Genomic DNA, 19,938 nt, shown 5'->3' with positions numbered 1-19,938 from the left:
AAGATGTATCCTGGAGGATCCTTTCCTCTAGAGAGCCTTCTCTGATTGCCATCTCCTCTTCCCTGGTTGTACCCAACCCGTCAAGAATCTTTCAGCTCCATTTGGGGGCCTTTGACTGCCCTCGATTGTATCAGTCTGTTCACTTGTATGCCTCCCCCACTAGACGTAGACCTCTCTGAGGGCACTGATTAGGCCTTGTGCCCTTTCCTAGCTCAAGGCCTGGTACTTATTTGTGTTCCGTAAATGTTTGATACATTGATGAATGAGAACTTAGGGAAAATGTGAGAGAAAACCGGTGTCTGCTGTCACAGTTTGTTGTGTGCAGGGAAGGAGGAAGAAGCACAGAATCTTGTTTCAAGTGTGGTGATGACTGAATTTATCTTCGTTTCCCTTTAATTTTTTCATTTCCCATTTTCCGTCCAGCCCATCTTTTTCTCTCCTTTTTAATTTAGTATCTATTTAGTCATTTCCCATGAGTAAGAGTAGCTGACTTTTGTAAAGAATTCTACAATTTAAAAATAGTTTTATATGTGGTGCATCTCCCTTGGTCCTTACAACAATTTTGTGAAGAGATGAGGTTATCACCATTTCATAGCTTCTGAGAATTAATCTCAGTGAACGTGTGATTTGCCCAAGGTAATGGGGCCTAGGAAATCACCAAGAAAGGTTAATCCAACTCCTACTTTGGTTCTCTTTCCTCTGTTGCCTTTCCTGAAGACTTTAGTGCATATTTGGTTAGCATCCCTTCTGGGCTAGAGACTCAGCTGACTGCTGGGATTATGAGAATAGGGACTTGTCTTTAGGGAGCCACCAGCTGGTAGAGATGCTGAGACATAATATATTGGTTTTGTTCCAAATGTCCAAACATTTCGAAACAATATTACGTATGGTAGTTGAAAATATAAGGAAAAAGAATTAGAAAGTTATGTTGCCATACATATGACATCCATGAATAACCCAGTTTTTGAAAGTTAATAAACTTTTATTTTTTAGAGCAGTTTTAGGTTCATAGCAAAACTGAGCAGGAAGGACGGAGATTTCCGCTATGCCCTCTGTTCCCACCCATACGGCCCCATCCACAACTTCCTCCACTGTTGACATCATCCGCTACAGGTGCTGCATTTACTACAGCTGATGAACCTACAATGACACATTGTTATCACCCAAAGTCCATTGTTAACATTAGGCTTCACTCTTGGTATTGCACATTCTGTGGGTTTTGATGAATGTATAGTGATATATATCCACCGTTGTGATATCATACAGAATAGTTTCACTGCCCTAAAAATCCTTTATGCTCTGCCTATTCATCTCTCCGTCCCTCCACCCCCAAGCCCTGGAGACCATTGATCTTTTTACTGTCTCCATAGTTTTTCCTTTTTCATAATGTCATATACTTGGAACCATACAGCCTTTTCATATTGGCTTCTTTCACTTAGAAATACTCATTTAAATGTCCTCCAGGTCTTTTCTGTGTGACAGCTCTTTTCTTTTTTGTGTTGAATAGTATTCCATTGTCTGAATGTACTACAGTTTATCCATTTACCTACTGAAGGACATCTTGGTTGCTTCTAAATTTTGGCAATTATGAATAAAGGTGCAATAAATATCAATGTGTAGGTTTTTGCATAGACATAAGTTTTCAACTCATTTAAGTAAGTACCAAGGAGCATGATTACTGGATCATATGGTAAGAGTATATTTAGTTTCATAAGAAGCTGCCAAACTGTCTTCCAAAGTAGCTGTACCATTGTGCCTTCCCACCAGCAATGAATGAGAATTCCTGTTGTTCCACATTCTTGCTAGCACTGTTCTTCTCCTTCAATATTGAATTGGTTGTTCTGGGTCTTTTAATCTTCATATAAACTTTAGAATTAGTCTGTTGATGTCCACAAAATGCTGGGACTTTGACTGGAATTGTGCTGAATCTATAGATCAAGTTGGGAAGAACTGACATCTTGACAATATTGAGTCTTTCTATCCATGAACATGCAACCTCTCCATTTATTTTATTCTCCTTAGATATATTGATATTTTATTGGAGTTTTGAGGTTTGCTTCATAGAGATCTTGTACACATTTTGTTAGGCTTATACCTAAGTATTTTATTTTGGGGGGTGCTAATGTATAAGGTAGTGTGTTTTTAATTTCAAATTCCACGTGTTCATTCCTGGTATAAGGAAAGCAATGGATTTCTGCATATTAACCTTGTATCCTGCAACCTTGCTATAATCATTTATTAGTTCCAGGAGGTTTTTTTAAATTTTTTGTCAATTCTTCTAGATTTTCTACATAAAGAATTATGTCATCTGTGAACAAAGACAATTTTATTTCTTTTTCAATCTGAATATACTTTATTCCTTTTATTGTTTCCTTTTCTTGTCATGTTGTATTAGCTAGGACTCCCAGTACAATATTTAAAAACAGAGATAAAAGTGGACATCCTTGCCTTATTCCTGATATTAGCAGGAAAGCTTCGAATTTCTCACCATTAAGTGTGATGTTAGCTGTTGGTGTTTTGTAGATGTTCATTATCAAGTTGAAGATGTTCCCTTGTATTCCTGGTTTGCTGAGAGTTTTTATCATAAATGCATGCTGGCTTTTGTCAAATGCTTTTTATGCACCTATTAATATGACCATGTGATTTTTCTTCTTTAGCCTGTTGATGTGATGGGTTACATTAATTGATTTTTGAATGTTGAAGCAACCTTGCATACCTGGGATAAAGCCCACTTGGTCAGAGTGTATAATTCTTCTTACACATTGTTGGACTTTATTTGCTAATATTTTGTTGAGGATTTTTATGTCAATGTTCATGAGAGACATTAGGCTGTAGTTTTTAAATAATGTCTTTGTCTGGTTCTGGTATTAGGGTAATACTGGTCTCGTAGAACGAGTTAGGAAGTATTCCCCCTGTTTCTATCTTCTGGAAGAGATTGTAGAGAATTGGTATAATTTCTTCCTTAAATGTTTGGTAGAATTCACTAGGGAACCCAATCTGGGCCTGGTGCTTTCTGTTTTGGAAGGTTATTAATTATTAATTCAATTTCTTTAATGAATATAGATTTCCTCTTTGATTCATAGGTTATTTAGAAGTGTGGTGTTTAATCTCCAAGTATTTGGGAATCTTCCAGTTGGTTTTCTATTATTGATTTCTAGTTTAATTACATTGTGGTTTGAAAGCAGGCATTATATGATATATATTCTTTAAATTTATTAAGGTATGTTCTATGGCCCAGAAAGTGGTCTATCTTGAATGTTCCATGTGAGCTTGAGCAGGATGTGTAATCTGCTACTGGATGAAGTAATCAATAAATGTCTATTATATCCAGTTGACTTATGATGTTATTGAGTTCAACTCTGTCTTTACTGAATTTCTGCCTGCTGGATCTGCCCATTACTGACAGAGAAGTATTAAACTCTCCAACTCTATTAGTGTATTCCATCTATTTTAGTTTTTTGCCTTATATATTTTGACACTCTGTTGTTAGACACATACACGTTAAGGATTCACCCCTTTGTCATTATGTAATATGCATCTTTATTCCTATAACTTTCCTTGCTCTGAGTCTGCTGTCTGAAATTAATGTAACTATTCTCACTTTTTTTGATTAGTGTTAGCATGGTATATCTTTATCTCTTTACTTTTGATCTCTATGTGTTTTTATATTTAAAGTGGGTTTCTTTTAGACAACATATAATTGGGCCTTGGTTTTTGATCCACTCTGACAATCTGTCTTTTAATAGGTTTATTTAGATCATTGATATTTAAAGTGATTATTGATATGGTTGGATTAATATCCACCATATTTGTTACTATTTTCTATTTGTTGCCCTTGTTCTTTGTTCCTATTTTTGTCTTTCACACTTTTTTTGCATTTTGTGGTTTTAATTGATAATTTTATGATTCCATTTTCTCTCTTACTATTTTTAGTGGTTGCCCTAGAGTTTGCAATATACATTTACACCTAATCCAAGCTACTTTCAGATAATACTACAGACGTACCCTGGAGATTTTGGGGGTTCAGTTCCAGACCTCCACAATAAAGTGAATATCACAATAAAGTGAGTCACATGAATTTTTTCATTTCCCAGTGCATATAAGTTTATGTTTACACTATAGTGTAGTCTATTAAGTGTGCAATAGCATTATCTCTGAAAAAATGTACATACCTTAATAAAAAAATACTTTCTTGCTAAAAAATGATAACCATCACCTGAGCCTTCACCAAGTTGTAATGTTTTTGCTGGTGGAAGGTCTTGCCTCAGTGTTGATGGCTGTTGACTGATCAGGGTGGTGTTTGCTGAAAGTTGAGGTAGCTGTGGCAGTTTCTTAAAATCAGACAACAATGAAGTTCACCACATTGATTAACTCTTCCTTTCATGAATGAGTTCTCTGTAGTGTACAATGATGTTTGATAACATTTTACCCACAGTAGAACTGCTTTCAAGATTGGAGTCAGTCCTCTCAAACCCTGCCACTGCTTTATCAACTAAGTTTATGTAATATTCTAAATCCTTTGTTGTCAATTCAACAGTCTTCACAGCATCTTCACCAGGAGCAGTTTCTATCTCAGGAAACCACTTTCTTTATCATCCATAAGAAGCAACTCATTCATTAGAGTTTATCATGCAATTTCAGCAATTCAGTCACATCTTCAGGCTCTACTTCTGGTTCTCCTGCTATTTCTACCACATCTGCAATCACTTCCTCTACTGAAGTCTTGAACCCCTCAAAATCATCTATGAAGGTTGGAATTGACTTCTTCTAAACTCCTGTTAGTGTTTATATTTTGACCTCTTCCCATGAATCACAAATGTACTTAATGGCATCTAGAATGGTGAATCCTTTCCAGAAGGTTTTCAATTTACTTTGTCCAGGTCCATCAGAAGAATTGCTATCTATGGCAGCTATGGCCTTACTGAAATGTATTTCTTAACGAATAAGACTGGAAAGTCAAAATTACTCTTTGATCCATGAGCTGCAGAATGGATGTTGTGTCAGTAGGCATGAAAACAACATTAATCTCATTGTACATCTCCATCAGAACTCTTGGGTGACCAGGTGCATTGTCAGTGAGCCATAATATTTCAAAAAGAATCTTTTTTCTGAGGAGTAGGTCTCAACAGTGGGCTTAAAATATTCAGTAAATCATGTTGTAAACAGATGTGCTGTCATCCAGGCTTTGGTGTTCCATTTATAGAGCACAGGCAGAATAGATTTAACATAATTCTTAAGGGTTCTAGGATTTTCAGAATGGTGAATGAGCAATGGCTTCAACTTAAAGTCACCAGCTGCATTAGCTTTTAACAAGACTCAGCCTGTCCTTTGAAGTTTTGGAGCCAGGCATTGACTTCTCCTTTCTAGCTATGAAAGTAATAGATGGCATTTTCTTCCAATATAAGGCTGTTTCATCTACATCAAAAATCTGTTATTTAGTGTAGCCACCTTCACTAATTATCTTAGCTAGATATTGTGAATAACTTGCTGGAACTTCTACATCAGTACCTGCTTCTTCATCTTGTACTTTTATGTTATGGAGAAAGCATCTTTCTTTAAACCTCATGAGCCAACCTCTGCTGGCTTCAAATTTTTCATCCACAGCTTCCTCATCTTTCTCAGACATCAGAGAATTGAAGAGAATTAGCGCCTTGCTCTGAATTAGACTTTGGTTTAAGGGAATGTTATGGCTGATTTTGATCTTCTATGGAGACTAATAAAACTTGCTCCATATCAGCAATGAGGCTGTTTTGCTTTCTAATCATTCATGTGTTTGCTGGAGTAGCACTTTTAATTTCCTTCAAGAACTTTTCCTTTGCATTCACAATTTGGCTGTTTGGCACAAGAGGCCTAGCTTTCAGCTTATCTCAGCTGTTGACATGCCTTCCTCACTAAGCTTAATCATTTCTAGCTTTTAATTAAAGTGAGAGATGTGCAACGCTTTCTTTCACTTGAACACTTAGAGGCCATTGTAGGGTTATTATTTACCATAATTTCAATATTGTTGTGTCTCAGGGAATAAGGAGGCCTGAGGAGAGAGGGAGAGAAATGGAATGGCTGGTAGGTGGGGCAGTCAGAACACACAAATTTATTAAGTTTGCTGTCTTATATGGTTGCAGTTCATGGTACCCCAAAACAATTACAGTAGTAATATTAAAGATCACAGATCATCATAACAAATATAATAATGAAAAATTTGAAATATTACAAGAATTACCAAAATGTGACATAGAGACATGAAATAAGCAAATGCTCTTCGAAAAATGATGCCAGTAGACTTGCTTCACTCAGCGTTGCCACAAACCTTCAATTTGTAAAAAGTGCAATAAGGCAAAGCACAATAAAACAAGGTATGCCTGTGTTCCACTCCACAGATAGTGTGAATACATTATAATAGCAAAATAATCCTAATTCCTCCCTTCCCTTGTTTCATTGCTGTCATTCATTTCACTTATATATATGCATATATAAGCACATATACATATATACACATATATGTATGTTTTATATGTACACACATAAGCATACATAATCAAAAGCGTTATTGTAATTATTTTGAATAAATCACTAGCTGTTAGAAGAATTATGAAAAATCAGTTTTTATTTGGTCTTCACTTATTCATTCTCTGATATTCTTCTTTATGTAGATATGAGTTTGACCTATATCATTTCCCTTCTCTCTGAAGAATTTAACATTTCTTACAAGGTAGGTCTACTGACAAGAAAGTCCCTCAATTTTTGTTTGTCTGAGAGTGTTTTTATTTCTCCTTCACTCTGAAGTATATTTCAAAGGGTACAGAGTTCTAGGATAATAGGGTTTGGTTGTTGGGTTGTTTTTTTTTTTTTCTCAACACTGTAAATATTTCATTCCATTCTCTTTTTACTTCTGTGATTTCTGGGGTTGTGACTCTTATCTTTGTTGCTCTATAGGTAAGTGTTTTTTCCTTCCAGCTTCTTGCAAGATTTTTCCTTTAGCTTTGATTTTCTGAAGTTTCAGTACCAATCTGTAGTGGTTTTGCTGGCATTTATCCTGCTTGGTGTTCTCTGAGCTTCCTGGATCTGTGGTTTGGTGTCTGACTAATCTGGGGAAATTCTCAGTCATTGTTATTACAGATAGTTCTTCTGTTCCTTTCCCTCTTTTCCTTCTATTTCCATTATATGTATGTTATACCTTTTATAATTGTCCTACATTTTTTGGATATTCTGTACTATTTTTTGTAATTCGTCATTCTCTTTGCTTTCCAGTTTTGGAAGTTCCCATTGTCATATCGTCAAGTTCAGAGATTATTTCCTCTGCTGTATCTATTCTCTATTCTCCTAATGAGCCCATCAAACGTCTTTACTGATATCTAGTATTTCTTTCTGATACTTTCTTAGAATTTCCATCTCTCTACTTTGTCTTCTTACGTGTCCTTTTTTTGCATGTTGTCTACGTTTACCATCAAGGCCCTTAGCATATTAATCACAGTTTTTTCAAATTACTGTTGTGATAATTCCAACATTCCTACCATATCTGACTCTGGTTCTGATGATTGTCATGCCTCTTCAAACAGTATTTTTTGCCTTTTAGTATGCCTTGTAATTTTTGGTTAAAAGGTGGATGTGATGTACCAGGAATTGAAGTACATAGGTCTTTAGTGTTGTGGTGGTAACATATGGAGGAGTGGGCAGCATTTGAAAGTCCTGTGATTAGGTCTCCCTTTTTTCATGAGTCTGTGTGCCTGGACTGTGAAGTTCACCAGTACTTCCCAGTATTCTCCCCACCCCCACCCCTTAGGTGGTACAGGATGGTTAGATGGGGCTGGAGTTGGGTGTTTCCCTTCCCTCAAGTTGGTCAGGCTCTGATAAAACCCCAGCAGGTTAAGTTTTGGTAAAATAGTTTCTCCTGGGGGCAGGAGGGGGTGGTTGTTGAGAAGACAGAATCCTCTAGCATATTTCAAAATGGTTTCTTTTCCTTATTCCCCTGCTGGAAGGTTGAGGGGATTTTCCTCCAGTATTGACTGTGAGGACCTGTGAGGTGAAACTCACAAAAGTGTGAGCAATGCTCCCCCCATCCCGTCCCGCCCCATCACTGGTTCCTCTTGTAGTGTTTAAGTCTCAGACTTGTCCACACTGAGTCTCCATCATCAATTCATCAATTACAGTTCAGATTTTTCTGCCCTGGCACTGGTTCCCATGGAGATGTCTGTTCATGGATTTCTGCTCTGATAAGTTGTGGTTTTCTGTGTTCACCTGTGTGTCTCTCCAATTTGGGGAGCAGCAGTTAGCCTTGTGACCTCACATCTCTGACAGATCTTAGAAGAGACTGCTGATTTTTCAGTTTGCTTAGATTTTTCCTTGTTGGGAAGGAATGGTCACTTCTAAGCACTTTATGTGTTGGACTGGAAACTGAGAGTCCTGAATCACCCACTTTTTAAAAAAATTAAAATAGCTGACATCTTAGCTCAGGATCACACAAAAAAACCTACATCAAAGTTTGACATGCTAACGTTTTATTGGGGGTAGGGTGGGGTGGCTGCATTCCCAAGGAAGCAAGAATGAGAGTCAAAGGGAATTGAGGTGGAAAAAGGAGAGAAAATTCAAAGGGATGAGTTACTGAGATGGCCAAAACTTCACAACACCATGAACGAGATGCCTAGATTTGCAGGAAGTCTCCAGAGAAGCCATATGGAAAGACTGCGTCTCAGAGCAGTCCACTGTAGAGAAGGAAGGGTGCAAATTTTATCTCCTGTTGTCCTTCCTACCTATATTCTTTCAGTGCTGAAATCCACTCTATGAGGCATTAACTTCCTATGTGTGCAGGTTGTATTATGCAGACCCTCCAGGCAGCCACTGGGGCAACAAGAGCCTCTGGCCTGCAATGGGACAGTCTCCACGTGCCAGTTGGGGCTATGTGTGGGGACCATCAGTGTACAATGACAGTGGCAGTGTCTAGGACTTAATCACTGTAGGGATATTTTGAATAGCTAGAAGACTTGCAGATGGTTGATGCCTGGGTGGAATGGGTGGCAGGGATGAGTTCATCCTGGGTGATACATAAGCTGGGTCTCCTATACTATATCCCTTGAACCAATCAGATTTACTTGCATCCTGTTATAATATCCTAGATCTTGTATGAGAACAAGATATACTTCCTGTACTTCATTAAGAAGGAAGATGCAAGGCCAGTCCTTCCAAGTATCAGTCAGTTTCCATTTCTCAACAAGACTTAAAGAGGATTAAGAAACCAAGCTACAATTGTCACTGCTGCAGCTGGTCCCAGGATCATAGCTGATATTCATCAGTTACCTCGTTTGTCACCCACTCTAGTTTCTCTCACCTTCAGTCAGCATTTCAGCTGCTGTAGGTTGCTTGCCTGGTAGGTTGACACAGTCCTTCATCCCTGATAGATCTGAACCCTCAGTTGTTTTCCTTTGTCAGGCAATAGTTGCTTTGAATGTCCATTTACAACTATTCATGGCCACAGAATCACCAAGAGGTGCCTCAGTGAGTCCTACAATCCAGATGTACTTGTTTTTGCCCCCACTGTGTAGCAACAACCCCACCTTCTCATGACAATCAGGGTCAACTAAACCAGTCAGTAGAGTAGTTCTTTTCTTGCTTATCTACTGGCATGAGGAGTTCAAAGCAGTTCAATTTCCAGTTCAGTGAAACTTAGTGTTGTTTCTAGGAAGCAATGCTCCCTTGGGAATCAGGATCTCTAACGCAGCAGGTATAAGGTTGTAGGAACAGATAGCACAAATTCTGCAAGTGGGTCATTAAAAGTGGTAGAAGATAGGCTGATTCTTGGTTCCTAGAGCACCTGCTTTTTTTTTTTTTTTTTTTTTTAAGCGGGGAGGGACTGGTTCTTTATTTCAAAAAGACATTTATCAATTTTCAGTATCAAAACAGTTACACTATTGGTTTTTCTTTCTCCCAACTGGCCCCCAAAGAGACCACACCAAAGGAGAGAACATTTTAAGCCAATTAAGCTGCAGGATGCACACCTAACAAACCTCACTGAAACCTCACCAAAAATGGGGGATTGGGTGGGGAAAGAAACTTTAAAAGATCAGCACACTGCCAGCCCACAGACTAAAGAGCTCTCACAGCCAGATGGGGTGACCAGTGTGCCCCAACCCCAAAGAAGCAAAGTTTCAAAGTAGTATAAAACTTAAAAACAGCTTTGTACATAAGGTATTTAAGATTTCTCCAGTGCTAACTGATACAAAGCACAATGAGATGGCACTGTTAGAGACAGCAGCTTCAGACCCAGGAAAGGGTGCTGAGATGAGTTTCAGGTGGCAATCAGTGGGAAAACATAATTTTCTTTCAAGGAGGCGGGAGAGCAAATAAGTGGTCACCTCAACATAAGGGGCACATGATCCATTCTGTGTGCAGTTGGGAATGGGGTAGAGCTAGGACAAGGATTCAGTCTCAGAGGTCTCGCCATTTTTAAAATTTATGTATGTATGTATGGCTGCATTGGGCCTCCGTTGCTGCACGAGGGCTTTCTGTAGTTGTGGCGAGCGGGGGTTACTCTTCATTGTGGTGCGTGGACTTCTCACTGCGGTGGCTTCTTCTTGCGGAGCACGGGTTCTAGGCGCACGGGCTTCAGTAGTTGTGGCTCGCGGGCTCTAGAGCGCAGGCTCAGTAGTTGTGGCGCACAGGCTTAGTTGCTCCGCGGCGTGTGGGATCTTCCCGGACCAGGGCTCGAACCCGTGTCCTCTGCATTGGCAGGTGGATTCTTAACCACTGCGTCATCAGGGAAGTCCTAGCCATCTTAATTTTGTTTGGTCACTTCTGATGAAAAAAAAAAAGTTGCCCAAAGATACCATTTTCAGCCGAAAACCTGAACAGCACTTTTTTTTTTTTTTTTTTGCTGACTCCTCCTGGAATCACCTCTCTAATTTGGTGGGTACTTTTTACAGAGCATCGAGGTTTCCCCAAATGGAGCCTTTCTCTGGGCTGTTTGGCTCTCAGGAAGGCAGGCCCATACCTTTTCCCCTCCTCTACAGAGAGGGTAATATGCATTAAGCTGAAAAGTTACCTTCCAAAAGTGAGACAGGGATTAGACTGCTGCTTCAGAACTATGGAATTATGTGGAATGTTTTACAAATGGCTGCTACATCAACAACAAAAAAGGTAATTATAAAATGTGTGCATCACAGCACGCTTTTAAAGGCACTTAGCATTGTGCTCACATTCCCTTAAACAGTTGTTCCCCAAAGTGCTCAGCCTCTAGTCCAACTGGAATCTCTGGGGAGAGGCAGAGACAGTTTGGCGAAGAGGACACAGCGGAGGGGGTGGGAGACATGGTGAAACGAGAAAGTAGCCTTCCAGTTAAAGATCAGCCATCAGTTTAAAGGTCAGATTCGGGCAGGCTGGTCTCAGCCGAGTCGGGGTCAGAGGAAGGAGCGGCGCAGGGCGGGACTGGGGTGCTCTACATCTCATCCAGGCCAAGCGGAGTCTGGTGCAGCATCCTTTATGTACAGAGGTGCTCCTCTTTGGTGCATTTCAGTTTATCTTCCAAATCTTCAACTGTCTTTTCCAGCTTGGCTACCGATCTCTCAGCAAACTCAGCATGAGTCTCTGTCTCCTTGAGTTTATCAGTAAGAATCTATTTCTTCCTCACATTTGTCTTCTTTTTGAGAGTACTTTTCTTCAGCAGCACTCAGACACTTCAGCTTCTGGTCCATCAGTCTGACCTGCTCATCCGTCTCTCGGCAATGGGACTCTGCCAGCTCAGCTCACTCCTCTGTGCCTTCCAAGTCTCCCTCAATAATCACCAACCTAAGAGCCACCTCTTCGTACTTCTTACCTGCCTCTTCTGCAGTGTGCTTAGCTTCTTCAAGTTGGATTTCCTGGAGCTCCATTTTTTCTTCCTCTTTTAAGGCTTGGTTTTCAGTGACCTTCATGGCTCTCTCGCTGTCATCAGCGGCTTTCTCGGCTTCCTCCAGCTTTTGCAGGGCAGTGGCCAGGCGCTCTTGAGCACGGTCCAGCTCCTCTTCAACCAGCTGGATCCTATGGTTCAAGGAGGCCAACTCAGCCTGTTCCCAGGCCACCTTTCTCCCTCCATTTCCGCGGGAGGTGCTCGGCCCTTTCCTCCATGTCACCGGCCTGCTGCTGTAGAACATGGGTCTTGTGCTTCACCGCCTCGATGGTGACCCCCGCCGTGGTGCCTACCCGACCGCTGCTTGCCTTCCGGTTCCTGCCTCTGCCCGGAGCTGCAGCCGCTTCTCACCCCTACTTCCCCTGGAGCCCCTGCTTTTGGATTCGTGTACAGGATCTGAACATGCCACCATGGCCACTTTGTTCATTAGCCCATTGTGCAAGCAGTGAACTGAGCAAGGAGAGAAGCTGACTGACACCCAGAAAATAGGTCATTCTATCTACCTGGTTATTAGGAGTCTCTTTGTGGCATAATGTGGCAGTGATCCATTTCTATAGGACCCAATATAGCATACTACCAAACTGTCTTTGACTTGAGTTCAAGGTCTTTCTTTTCTCCCTCGGTTGGAGTAGGTGTGGGCTGAGAGAGTTGCATCAGTGCAGCAGAGGCAGGCGATATGGAGGTCTAGGCCAACAAGTCATATTTTTTTTTGCATCTTCTGGAGTACTTAAGTCTCCCTAAATCTACCATTTCTTTCATGCAATAGTTTGCTTCTTTGCCTCTCAACCTTCTTCTGGGAGTTTCAGTTAACACTAAGCTCATGACAGGCAGCTCCAATTGCACAGTTACTTGGTGTACCATTGTCAGGCTCTCAGGCTTTACTTCAGAGTGTATGGCCCTTCATGTTCCAGACCACTGGACCCCTAAAAATTTCACTGATGTTGCAGACCCCTTGATCATCAAGGACTTACTGCCTACCCTCTGACACATATGTGTTTTAATAGGGCATTTGAATTACTTGACCTGTTCTCCTTATTAGGTCCAATTAGTAAAATGTCAATCAGTGTAGAAAGCTAGCATGATGCGCGGCGGAACAGCAAGATGATGGAGATTGCTATAGAATAGACCATGACAGACAGCAGAAAATTAACACAGACCTAGGGCAAGATAGTGAAGACTTTCTGCTGTCCTTGAAACGTGAAGATGAGCTGCTTTTGATCCTATCTATTGATGAGAATCAGGAATAAAGCATTCAGCGAAACAGTAGTCACAAATGAAGTGCCAGAGATTGAGTTGATCTGCTCCCATAAAATTCATATCTAGCACAGAAACTATAATTGGGAATACTATTTTAAGTTTATAGTAGTCCACTGGCACCCACCATGATCCACATGATTTTTTTGCAGAGGCCAGTTAGGTGAAATGACTAGGTATATTATGGGAATCACCATCCCTGAATCTTTTAAGTCTTTTTTTGGTACTAATTTCTGCAATTTGTCTGGCAGGTGATATTGCTTCTGATGTACTGTCTTGGCCTGGAGGGAAGGTGCCTTGCACCTTTTTTAATCATAATGTTCCTTAATTCATAGGTCAGGAAACCAAGGGCAAACTTCTAAGTATATCTATCCCATTAGGCATTCAGAGACTAGAGATACAGCAACAGAGTGGGTCCTTGGATCTATTGGATTCATTGTGAGATGCACTTGAACCCAAACACCATTTACAATCTGGTATCTATAAGGCTCCCTTTTAACTGGAGGACCATGGTGGTGTTTGGGGTTCTCTAATATTGTTGTCAGCTGTGATCTCATTCTAACTATCCTCAAGACATCTGGGGACTTCCTTGGTGGTCCAGTGTTTAAGACTCTACACTTCCACTGCAGAGGGCACAGGTTTGATCCCTGGTTGAGGAACTAAGATCCCTCATGCCTTGTGGTGCAGCAAAAAAAAAAAAAAAAAATCTGGGTATTCCCTTTTCTTCAGCACACAGTTACTCTGGCAAATTTGAGGAAAGGTTAGAGAGATACTTGCCATGCTGTGGTGGCATTGTGGGGACCCAATATTCCCTTTAATCAATGGTCTCGGGCTCTGTGAACTGGCTTGGATCTAGTAACTGGAAATTTCAGTTTTCCATCAGTGTCTGACATCAGCCTTATGATCATCAGTTTTGAATTCTTTTTGGTTGTACAAATCAAACAAAAGCCTAGTCAGCGGTCTTTAAACTTTAGCATGTATCCAAACCACCTAGGGGATTAGTTAAAACATAGATTGTTGGGCGACATCCCCAGAATTTTTACATTAGTAGGTCTGGAGTGGGGTTTGAGAATTATCGTTTCAAAGAAGTTCCTAGGTGATGCTAAAGCTGTTGATCTTAGGACAACACTTTGACAACCAATGCTCTTAGATGGTGGTTTGTCTGTGTTACCTTTGGGAAAACCATCATCAATTTGAGGTAATAATCACTTTGGGCCAAGGCACTTTGATTGCCATTCTGACCATACTACTCAGTTTAGTAATTATATCCCCCCCTGGCTTCTGCCTTTCCAGAATCCCAATATCTCCATTGATATAAAGTCCAGTGCTATGCCAGGATCTTCCACTGTCAACCCTGGCCTGAAGAAGACAACCAACAGTGAGTTTCTCAGTGATGTTGGCTCTCCCGTCATGGGTACATTTCTTAGCGAGGGGAGTGTCCCTCCTGGAGAATATACTCAGGTAGTGGGTTTGCATGTCTTCATTCTAATATTCTCTTTTTCCTGAGGCTTCTCACCCCTTTCTCATTACTCTGCCAAGTAAGTTCCAACAAATCCACCTCAACTAGCTGAGCCATTGTGAATCCAGGCTTTAAGGAGTCATCCCAGCTAACTATTAGGACTGGTAAACACTGAATTTTATTAGGACATTATAAAGACTTGCTAGACACTAAATTCCAACTTATGGATGAGTTGCCCATTGCAACAAATTTCTCCTGCTTAGTTTAAAATTCCATTTCCACTTGAGGGTCCAACACCCTCAAGATCTACCCCCACAGATGCTCCTCTGGTTCTTGCTTGATGTGTTCATGATCTGGACTTACTACCTGCCTTAAAGCCATCTATGGCTTTCACAGAATGCCTTAAAATGACAATTAGCTGCCTTGAACCTATCAAGGGTTTCAGTGCCATCATAAGTAGCCGACCGCTGCAAAAGTACGATAATTATCATTACCCCCATTTGATCAGTTGCAGTGACAACTTGATATCCCTAAACTTACCCTAAGTAGGGTAAGAAACTACAAGGAGGAGGATTGGCAAGCTGGCTATCACTTCAGAATAAACATGGCTGGTTGCCCAGCCTTGTGGGACATTTCCAGAGAGGCCAAATAAAATGACTGCGTTTCAGAACAATCCATTAGGGGAAGGAAAGACAGGTAAATATCTGCTGACTCCTTTCTATCTCTTGCCTTTCATTGTTGAATTCTGCCTCCTTAGGATGTTAACTTTCTCACCTTTCCAGCTATGTTACACAGCCTTTCCCAGCTCCCCAGAGGAAGCCAGAGCCTCTGTGGATCCCATCTGGCGAGTGTTCAGATGTTCAAATGTGATGATCTCTCCTTGTCAGTTGGAGCTGTGCATGGAAACTTCCTAGTCCGTGGTGGTGGCAGTGGCTATGGTAGTGGGGACATAAAACTGTGGATCAGGTGTGATCCATTGCTGGGGCTGGAACACAAGGGAGACAACCGTGGTAGAGGTGTTGGCAGGGCCGAAAAGGGATGGTGTATAAATTGGTTTCTGCTCAGCCAGTTAGTATATTTGTCAGGTCATTTGAACACCTATCAAAGGTCTACTGATAAGCAGTTTCAATACTGAGGCCTAGAAATTAAAAAGAAAAAAGAATTTAGCCAAATTCCTTGAACTTATGAAGTTTACAAAATATTTTGTGAAACATACATATAAATAGATAATGTAAGATAAAGTGCTAAATGTAGTGGTACATGCAAACATGGGGTAAGCAAGGAGCACAGAAAGGGGCAGCTAGTTCAGTTTGGGGACACTGGTCACAGAAAATTTCTCGGAGGCAGGACCAGCTTCATGGGCATACAACCAGTATCTCAGGGCCTCACGCTCAGAAGTGCTCATTCTTGGGGTTTAATGCTCTGTGGTCCCCTTTCAAAATTCTTAATATTGTAGCTTTATCCTTGAAATGTGTGTTTTGTAGGTGCAGTTCAATGGGACAATGGAAATGTACACGGGGCTTGGAGCCCCAGCTCAGTGCAGTCCCACCTTCCTCTGCTTCCCTGTCTCCACAGGAGGGGTTCTCAGCAGCCCATCCTCAGCCACTGGAGCCATGAGGCAGTAAACCTTGCAGGGGGAGGCCCGCATACTGCCATCACCCTCCATCCCAGGCAGAGACCAGGCACAGGAGAAAGGAGGGTCAAGGTCAGGCTTGCGCCCCACGGTGTCTTGGGGTGGGGCAAGGTGGCAGTTGTCCCTACCCTGCTCTGGCAGCTGCACAGGCGCATTGTCTAGGCAACTCATGAGGGCCTCTCTCTCACCCCCAATTCAGGTACCAAGAGTGTCCCATGCAGAGGCTACAATCCCTTGGCTTGGGGTGACCAAACATGTGACAAGTAGATTGATTTCATCCACATTTTCATTTTGCATGGGGCCCAGAAAATTATGTGATCAGCCCTGCCTGGAGGTGATGATGCTGGAACTGATTCTTGAAGGAAAAATAGGAATTTTCCTGGTGAAAGGGATGAGGAAGGGGCTGAAAGAGTCTCCTAAAAAGGGGGAATAACATAAACAAGTGTGAGCATAAAATTATACCACACATAAATATTACATAAAGCATGAAATGTTTCTTTTTTTTTTTTTTTTTTTTCTGTTTCGAACACCTTGGTGGATGGTGTTCCATTTCCTGAGGTGGGGAGGAGAAGGTATGGGTAGGTCAGGGGAGAGTTCCATTTTGGCCATGTTAATTTGAGTTTTCTATTAGCCATCTATTTGGAGAAGTCACGGTGACAAGTGTCTGGAGTGCCAGGCAGAGGTCAGGGCTGGATATAAGTTTGGGAATCTCTGGCACAGGTGGCTGAAAGCCATGGGATCAGGTGAGGTTGCCCAGGTAGAGAATGTAGGTAGAACAGAGAAGTGGATCTGGGACACCCTTATTTTAGATTATGAGCAGAGGAGGAGGACCCAGAAAAGGAGACGAGGAGCATCCAGTACAGAAGGAAGACACTTGGGAGAGTGTCACTGATGATGACGAAAGTGTTTTAAGAAGGAGGTCTGCACCTAATATGAAAGCTTGAGGTAAATATTGGAAGCCAAGATATTTCATATAAAAATGTTTTCAGGCTTTCTTGAACAATGCGGAGGTCTGACAGCACAGGGCCCACATTCTTCTTGGCAAAAACCAGCTGCCAGCCGACAGAGCCTGTACTCATCAGTGCGCATGTGCTGTCCATCCTCCCATATCCTCCCACCCACTGCTTCTTGTATCCCTCTTAGGGCTTGTCAGTCCACATTTATCATCATGCTTACGTTACTGAAAGTTCCACAGGAGAGAACTATTCCTCTGTGCGTCTCTCCATCAAAGCCGGGAAGACAAAAGATAGCCCAGAAGAGCTGTGTGTTTTAAAAGCAGCATTGGAGAGGGTATATTTCTGTGTGGAAGTGATGACTAGTCTACGTGTTTAATAAGGAAACAAAGCCTCCTCAAAAGAAACAGCTCTGCCTGTTTTACTCGATTATAATCCATTACCTCCTTGTCTTCTGTAGGCTTTTGAGTTGACCCTACTCTAAATTCATTTGAAAATTCTGTTTCCAGAACAAATATTTCTCAAATGTTTTCATCATGTTTTTTTTCCTAGTCAGTTAACCGCAGTGAGTCCTGACTGTTGGTGTCCATATTTTCTGAACACAGGATATATTAACTGATTGAGGATGTCTTTCAAATCTAAATTCACACTTAGGAGCATTTGTCCACTGTCCTCTGCTGACTGTCCTCCCAGCTGCCAATTTGGAGTCAAGTGGTAGGTGTAACAAGGCCTGACATCACCAGTTCAAATTCTACCCAAAAAACCATTTTCTAATCAACAAGGCAGTGTCTGTATGGCAGGAGCAGTTCACTCTGGTCCCTTTGAGAGCCCTGGCCAGTAGGGAACTACAACCAGCCTCAGTGCTGGCATGAGGGGTGTGGGCTCCACATCCTATGGTCTGAGCCTTCTTGTCACCCCTTCCCTACCTTCAGCTCTTCACCTTGCCACACATGCCCTAGTCTATCACCTCCTGGTGACAGGAAGATCCTAATCCTGGGTATTGATCATATTAAGGCATAATAGTATTATAAATTAGAAGCTTCATCTCCCAGGAGAAGGGAAAACCAGTCTGTTGAGTCAAGTCTTTTCTTGCAAATTCACGGCAGTGGTTAAAACTTGTGATTAAAAACTTTACTTTTGGGCCAAACTGCTTGCCCTCAAATCCCATTTTTGCCGTTTACATTTTACCATCATCTGTAAAATGGGAAGAATAGTAGACTAACCTCATATGTTGTGAGGATTATGTGAATTGACATGTAAAGTCCTTGATTAATAGTGGCTGGTATATAGTAAATGCTCAGATTTTTGCCACTATACTATAATTGCCTTAAGATAATGATGATGATATACTATTAGATCTTCTTTCCATTTAGTTACTGTGTAACCACTGGGCTGATCAGTTTCTTTCTCCCTGGTCTACAACTCCATTTTTTTTTTTTTTTGCAGAATTTTCTGACTTATGCACAATTCTTTATATCCACCCTTTCCTAGTTATAGCGATGATGATAAATTTCTATTCATAATTTATAGACACATGCATACTTATTAGAAGAAATAGAATATATTCATCTATAGAGAAATACATATTTATAATTTATTATCAGAAATAGTAGAGGAAGGAAATCACTCATATATGTCAAAATCCTCACTTGTGTTCAGTCACATTTTTTTTAAATCTTCCAAACCCTTCTTTAATCAGTTCTTTACTCCGGATTCCTTTCAATTCATGGGTTGAATAAGTGGTCATTTTGCATTGTTCTTCAGGCTGTTTGTGATTTTTTTTTACATCTAGTTTCTTATTTCCATTTTGCTTTTCACAGTGTGACCGCGGCATGTTTTGAACACAGTATGATTTCAGGGAGCCTAATCAATATTCCGGATATTTTTTACATTTACTCCCTCAGTATATTCTCCATCTCCAGTTGCTATTTCAGTGCATGTTTGTGTAATTCACTTTAAATAATGCTTTGAACTTATTTTTTTTAACTTTTGAACTTTTCATTTTGAGATAATTTAAGACACAAAACAGTTGTAAAAATAGCACAAAGAATTCCTGCATACACTGCACCCAGCCCCCCAAAAGGTTAACATCTTACATAACCACAGTACAATGCTCAGAAACAGGAAGTTAATATTGATACAGTACTATGAACTAATCTACAGTCTTATGCAACTTTTATCAATTGTCCCACTAATGACCTTATTTTGGGGACCAGATTCCAATCAGTGATCCCACATTGCATTTAGTTGACATGTCTTCTTGGTCTTCCTCAATCTGTGAAAGTTCCTTAGCCTTTGTTTGTCCTGCATGGCCTTGATCTTTTTGAAGAGTACTGGCCAGTTATTTTGTAGAATGTCCCTCTGTTTTGGTCTGTCTGATATTTTCTCATGATTAAATTCAGGTTATGCATTGTTGCAAAAATCCCACGTACCTGACCCAATGCCACTTCCAGTGGGGGGTGGAGAGGCCTCTTCCACCGGCAAAGAAGGCTCATCAGAATTTAAGGGTTCAGTGTCTCCAGCTTCATCAGATTTTTCCCACATATCCCCATGGTAGCATGCAGGATCCCATTTTTTCCCCAGTCAATGCCCTCACTTTAACGGTAGATACTCTGTGAGGCTGGGAGTCTAACCTGTAATTCAATTAATCACAGGGTGAGATTCTTTTGATTTTCAGCAATCTTGGCCCTGCAGCTACAGGAGGCAAGAGTATTCCAAGGCATGTATAGAAGCTTTCAGGTCATTTATGTGGTGTCTGAGCTGAAAA

General features: G+C 40.9%; 2 pseudogenes; both read right to left on the bottom strand.

The window, feature by feature from the left end:
* Positions 1–1,006: 1,006 nt before the first annotated feature.
* LOC112065030 (tigger transposable element-derived protein 1-like) lies at positions 1,007–5,970 on the bottom strand (annotated as a pseudogene).
* A 5,452-nt stretch (positions 5,971–11,422) lies between these two features.
* LOC102982680 (tropomyosin alpha-3 chain-like) lies at positions 11,423–19,715 on the bottom strand (annotated as a pseudogene).
* Positions 19,716–19,938: the final 223 nt, after the last annotated feature.

Source organism: Physeter macrocephalus, chromosome 1 (assembly GCF_002837175.3).
Source record: "Physeter macrocephalus isolate SW-GA chromosome 1, ASM283717v5, whole genome shotgun sequence".
Lineage (NCBI taxonomy): Eukaryota > Metazoa > Chordata > Mammalia > Artiodactyla > Physeteridae > Physeter > Physeter macrocephalus.
The sequence above is the reverse complement of the archived record's forward strand: the minus strand, read 5'-3'. Positions and strand labels throughout refer to the sequence as shown.